The sequence below is a fragment of the Arctopsyche grandis genome, chromosome 8, assembly GCF_051622035.1.
Source record: "Arctopsyche grandis isolate Sample6627 chromosome 8, ASM5162203v2, whole genome shotgun sequence".
Lineage (NCBI taxonomy): Eukaryota > Metazoa > Arthropoda > Insecta > Trichoptera > Hydropsychidae > Arctopsyche > Arctopsyche grandis.
Window position 1 is genome coordinate 20860281 of NC_135362.1, and position 6902 is coordinate 20867182.

A 6902-nucleotide genomic window follows, 5' to 3' on the forward strand; every position below is an offset into this window, starting at 1 on the left:
CCTAAGTAATCACTGGCAAGACACACTAATCTACATAAGATCTTTTTCTTCAGGCACAGTGGATTTTAGGTAATAGAAATATAATGACGGATAAAAAGAATATTTAATGATGCCTTGTAGAAATAACAAAAATAAGTGAGTTAAAAAAAATTAAGAATATATAACTATCAATGCACGGATTTCAAAGCAACAAATAGTGACCTATTATACACTATCAGTACAATCGCGATTTGTGTGGATTGCGTGATAATATTGCTAGTGTGTTAGGTCCCAATAAATATTAAATATTAAAAAATATTAAATATTGAAGTAATTAAAATAAAATGAAGTAATAGTAGTTTCTAGTCTAAGCGGCCGAAAATTTAAGATAAATTAAAACGAATCCACTCAAATTTGTTAAAAAATAAAGTTTTTGTTTAAAATTATCCTCAAAAAATCAGTTCGTAAAGGCATATAAGTACATACGAACATGACATTTTTGTGAGTGTGATTTAAATATAAATAAGTATTCCATTATGTGAGAATGCAATAAATAATACAATAAGCTTTTTAAATCGCATGTACTAACAACGTTCAATCACTATAGGTCTATTTCAAAAAATCCGATAGCGATAGTAAAATAGTTTTTTTTACATATGTTGTAAATTTAGGGGGGTAGTGTTATAGGGTGTATTTTTATGGTTGCTCCCCCATTTTATTGTAATCGCGATAGTTCGGGTCCCCGAAGTGGTCCGCGTGCCGCGGTTGGCCGCCACCCCCTGCGGCACGCGGGGGTGGTCTGTCACGACGCATGAGTTTATGTTTCCACAAAGTTTGTTTATGGCCCAAAAAGGTGCGGAAGTGTACGGAACATTGGACACGGAATGGATCTCCAGAGTCAGCGGAATGCAAAAGCTCTCAGATTTACGAAAGAACTTCCTGCGCTCGTGGGTGTATGGGGCGCACGAGGCCCATCTACTTTTACATCATTTTATTGTACACGTATGTACGAGTGTGCGTTTCCTGACAATGCGACTCCTGCCTTCAAATGCGAATAAGAATTGATAAGATTCAAGGTTACTGATGTATTGTGTTTGATTGTTGCAGCTGATTGTTATTTGTGCAAATGCAGCTACACTCCTCAATTTAAAGCAGTCCTGATCTACCTTCTCTTGAATCCCCCTTCATTATTTTCAAAGTGATATCACTTTGTCTCAATATACCATGATTGCAAAAATAAATCAATCATCTTTTAGACATCAAAATGGGCATCACATTAAATGATCGTTATTTTAATCAATTTCAGTAAGTATATAAATCAGTTCTCGACCAGTATTTTATTACAAAATGGCAAGTATTATATTATTAAATGTCAATATAAATAATAAATGGACAGTATGAAAATTTGACATACATACATACATTCGCCAGAACAAATAGCATGGAATTGTCTATCAAGATCGTACCAATCTTGTGTTGATACCAATCAGTAATACTGGTCATTTGTCAAAATAAAACTTACCATTTAACATCAATACTGATCATTTATGTTTAAATACATTAAATATAAATACTGACCTTTTATTATTTATACTGACCACTTGTAAACTGAACGATAGATACTAGCTGTTTAATATGAATACTGGCCATTTAATATGAATACTGACCTATCATATTGAAACACTGACAAAGAAAATAAAATACTAACCAGTAAAATACAAGCCATAAAAATGCGTCTTATGAAAGTTTAGCTCCTTTCAAGTTATTTGGTGTGTTATCTATTGGAGATGTTTCTAAAAATAATCCCCATTGATCCTAAATATGTAGATCAAAATCGATATCTTTGACAGTTTCAAGTATTGCCAACACTAAGGGCGCGATCACACAGCGAGGGAGCGGTATGCTATACGCGGGATATTTTTTTTAGATAGTTTTAAACACACACAAGTTGTAGGGTCATACCCGGTACGATACGCCGGATCTTACGGGATCGTGCGGGATCGGAGTGGTCTCGTTGAAATTCTATAGAATTGTTTATACTAACTTGACGGTGATATATAGTAATTCTTCGACCCTCGGACGACGCTTGACAGTGATCGATAACGGTGTATCCCATATTTGCAAAAAAATATAGCAGAACTTGTCGGAATAATAAGATTATAGAAAATACAAATTACATTAAGGATTTCAAGCTTTTATTGTTTAATAATTCAGTTTTAAACTTAATTAGTAAACAATTAACAAAAATAGACAAACAAGTGTCCGGTTTATAACAACAATTGACTAATGTTTCCGGGTAGGTTTAAGAATTAAATACTCATTCGATACTTTCATAAACAAACTCTGCGATCACGGACAAAGATGTATTCAGCATAAAGGGTTTTATGTAGTACACTAATTGTTTACCGGAACCAATTGTTACTAAATAAACAGAAATGACTAGACAATGGACTCAAGTTTTTTGGTACAAAAACTAAATACGTACTTAAATCCCTAATACCATCAACAGATAAACGAACAAAGATGTTTTTTACGTAAAGGGCTATAGTGCACTCAATATGGACTGTAACTAATTGATACTGAATGCATTTCCGTATGAATGTATGTACATGTCGATACAATAACATGTTCGTTTAAAGAGAGCCCATTTTTACTTTATTTTATATCAAGAACAAAGTATTTTTTATTTATACTTTTTATACTCAAGAAAGTGGTGACTGCAAACAGTTCGTCTTTTGAGCTCGGTCATCGCAGTTCATAATATCGGTACATCGCAGTTCATAATGTCAGAAAAATTAATAGAAGTTGTGCGACAGTACGAATGTGTCTATGACGTCAGATCCGTAAAATATAAGGACCAAAACATTCGCAATGAAGCTTGGGAGGAGATGTCAAAAAAAATATGGGATACACCGTTATCGATCACTGTCAAGCGTCGTCCGAGCGTCGACGAATTGGTATATATCACCGTCAAGTTAGTATAAACAATTCTATAGAATTTCAACGAGACCACTCCGATCCCGCACGATCCCGTAAGATCCGGCGTATCGTACCGGGTATGACCCTACAACTTGTGTGTGTTTAAAACTATCTAAAAAAAATATCCCGCGTATAGCATACCGCTCCCTCGCTGTGTGATCGCGCCCTAATGGTTTTAGTCAAAATTTGTTTATGACTGTTCCGTTCCGAGTACAGTTTGGGCATCGCCAAATGTCATTGCATTATTTTTTTTTTCATATCAACTTCAAGTAGCAACAAAAACTGGTTACACTGAATAGTTTCCTTTCTCAAGATACTTCACAATTTTTGTTCTAATAAATCTACAGCACTTGAAAGTCAACGACTAAATTCTTATAGGTATCAAATACATACGTAGTACTTTCATATTTCTACTAAATTTTCTTTTGCATACATACATACATAAATATGTATATATTGTACAAAAAAGTTCTCAATTGAGCTACTAATGTGATCTTTAAAATTGAATTAATTTATTTCAACTTTTATAGTATTTAGTTATGTACATATGTATGTTACAGTTGGAGTGTATCTTCTAGTTGTAATATATTCTACCTAACCTGGTACCAACTACCATTATAGTTAAAGTGTATTTTCAGTTGTAATATATTTTGACTACTTGGAATATATTCCGTCTAACCCACGTAAGTTGATTCATATGGCGAATTACATTCCAACTGGTCAAAATATATTACAACTGGAAATAATATAGTACAAGTAAAAGTTGGTAACAATTTAGATGGAATAGATAAGGTTTGAAAAGCATTCGTAAAACATCAGAGCTAACAAAACCCAACTGTTATATTACAACTGGCACACTTTGTCGAAAGTATATTTGCGCCTGTGGAGATATAATTTACTAGTTGAATTGTATTCGAATATGAATGACCTAATACGCCAGTTAGAATATATTACATCCGAAAATACACTTCGACTGTTACATTTATACATATGAAATAATGTTTTGACCATTGATATGTCAACGGGTGGTTTTGAAATGGAATCGATACATGAACGACACCCGAGACTATTATTACTAAAGATAAAGGTACAGACACACAGAGTGGTACGTGTAAAAAGCGATAGCATGCCTAATCTATACCATCGCGATCGTTGGCAAAAGTCACCCCTGGAATGTTTTCGGTAATATTTTATCCTTGGATTGACATAACTTTTACAGTTATCGATAACGGTAGTTCTCAGATTTTCTCGGCACGTCACTGATATGTACATAGTATGTACATACATACAGCCCTCCATTTTTATATTATCATTATCATTCACAGTACAGCCATTCGCCATCCATTGCTGGATGAAGGCCTCTCTAGCTTTGTTTTGGGCTACTCTAATTCATCTCCTCCTACATATTTTCTGATTTCATCCACCCATCTAGCCTGCGGCTTTCCTTGCATCCTTTTTCATTCTTTCGGGTACCATTCAAGCACTTATTTCGTCCATCTATCGTCCGTTCTTTTATCTACATGACCCGCCCATTGCCATTTCAACTCTCACCATTACATCAACTACTTTTGTCATACTTCTAGCCCACGTATTCCATTTTATATAGGTAAATGTATATCTCCTCGTTATGCCAAACATAATAATATATTTTATATGTATAAGTTATATTATTATTCCATGGATTGCGTTTTAAAAATTAAAATAAACATATATATTGTCACGTTCTAATGAAAGATTATATAAATTTTCCCTTTTTTAAAACTACTTTATTAACTAACCAAGATTTATTTATTATTGTTAAAGCGTTACATTTATCTTATTGGTAGAATTTAATTATGGAACGGAGAATTTAAATGTGATACGTAGATCTGTTTCACTTTAACTTTGCTTCACTATTTAACTTTGTTCTGCTGCTGATGTGTTGACTGCTAATCTTGGAGTTCCGATGGTGATGACTAACTGTCACTTGCGGAGTCGATGGTGATGACTAGTCACCGGAGACTGAGGGGGCCGTGTATTGTTCAAAGGTTGTAAATGCATTGTTAAAGGTTTGCCGAACAATGGATAGCACTGTGACTATCCTACCTCTAGTGATGGCGGTCACTCTCGGAGTCGATGGTGATGACTAAATTAAATTCTAACAGTAATGAGTTTATATACTCTTCTTTAAAACAATGAAGTATTGAAGATACGTGTCGTACGATTTTGGCTAGTGAGTGCTTTAAGGTGTGGTATAATCAATGGTGTTACTTATTAAATTAGGTATACCACAAATCAATGGTGCTACTTATTCAATTAGGTTTGCCACAAATCAATGGTTTGTGTTATTCCCTACTGGTTAGTCGACTACATTGATAAGCGAGGTACATAACAATATGTACATGCAATTCAGTAGAAATGTTTAGAAATCAATTATAGACTACAATTTAGTTAACGACACGTTGATTCACGCTGCGTTACGCTGCGTTACGCAAGGTTGTTTACACGAAAAACGTTTCATATTCAATTCGACATTTTAGAATCGATACGCGTTGATTGAGTCAGATGGGGCTTCTCAACGTGTTGAAAAACGTTCAAACAACAGTCACCTTTAAACGTTCGACGTTTTTGTTCGCGATAAGGGTTCGTGTATGCGCGCATTTATCGCGAGCGCACGTTTATTTATACAATACACGACTGCGGCGCATATTTGCAACCGGAGGTTAACGTGTTAAATAAAAATTCAAAAAAATAAATAAAAAGTGCGCGCACATTAATTTATCACGGTATATCAGTCATAGTGATGAATGTCAACAGATTTACGCGGCACACACCAGTGGCGTGCGTTCTCAAATGCAAATGGTAGCCAGCGCCCCGAGGGCGGCTCGATCCAATCCATAACGGCACGTCAAAATGTTAAGGGGTTGATGGCGTGGCGAAATCCGATATTGTCAAACGTACTCACTTATGCTTTTAACCCTCGATTGGCCGACCTGTGCGATAATGGTCGGGTTGAAAGATGACCACATCGCATCTATGTATGATGCGATGAAACTTTCTATTGCAAAATAGGTACATACAATGAACATACATACATATATACCTTCTGCACGTAGTTATGATTCTAAAAGTTTTGGATAGATACTAAATATAATAACAGGTAGCAAATAAAACACAGATAATTAAGCCGGAGCGAAAATGGCGAATGCTGGATTTTCGTTGATGGAAAACTTTCGTCGTATCAAGGAAAAATTAAATTAAAAAAAACATTGATTTTAACCAATTCCAACCAATTGATATTAAAAAAAATTAAGACTTCACCTATTGAAGTCTATTTCAGTTGATTATGATAAATGAGAATTCGAAGTCGCCGTTTTTCGCGCTGTGTTCGCAATGGGTGTTTGTATGGGGGAAGCGTTATTGTTGGAAAATCGTCATTTGTTTCGTGTTCGTGATTATTTTGAAAATAAAAGTCGTTAAGAGCTTCTTTGAGTATATACGTATATAAGTGTTTATAGCATTTTGTGAATTCTATTAAAAATTCACGTCTATGCAATTTATTCGCATTAACTTATATATGTACATATATTCTGATATTACTGTTATAAAATAATTGTCATTTTATATTATTTGCTGTCGTATTGTCAATTGAAATTCATCTTATTTTAAAATATGAATGAAATAGATACTAAAATTGAACATTCTCTCATGAAGTCACAATTAAATAGATCTTAAAATGAAACATGACAATACTAAAATTTAAATGAAACTGATAAAATCTTGTAAAAAATAAGTGTTAAAAATATGAATTTATAGTTATAATTTATGTTTTTTACGGATACTGTTTCTATTATGGATTTCTCGAAATTCATGTCAAAGGTAAGATAGCGAAAATAGGACACATATAATAAATTATAATTGAAAGTAGCATATTTATAACTGTACCTACATAATTTAGAATAAAA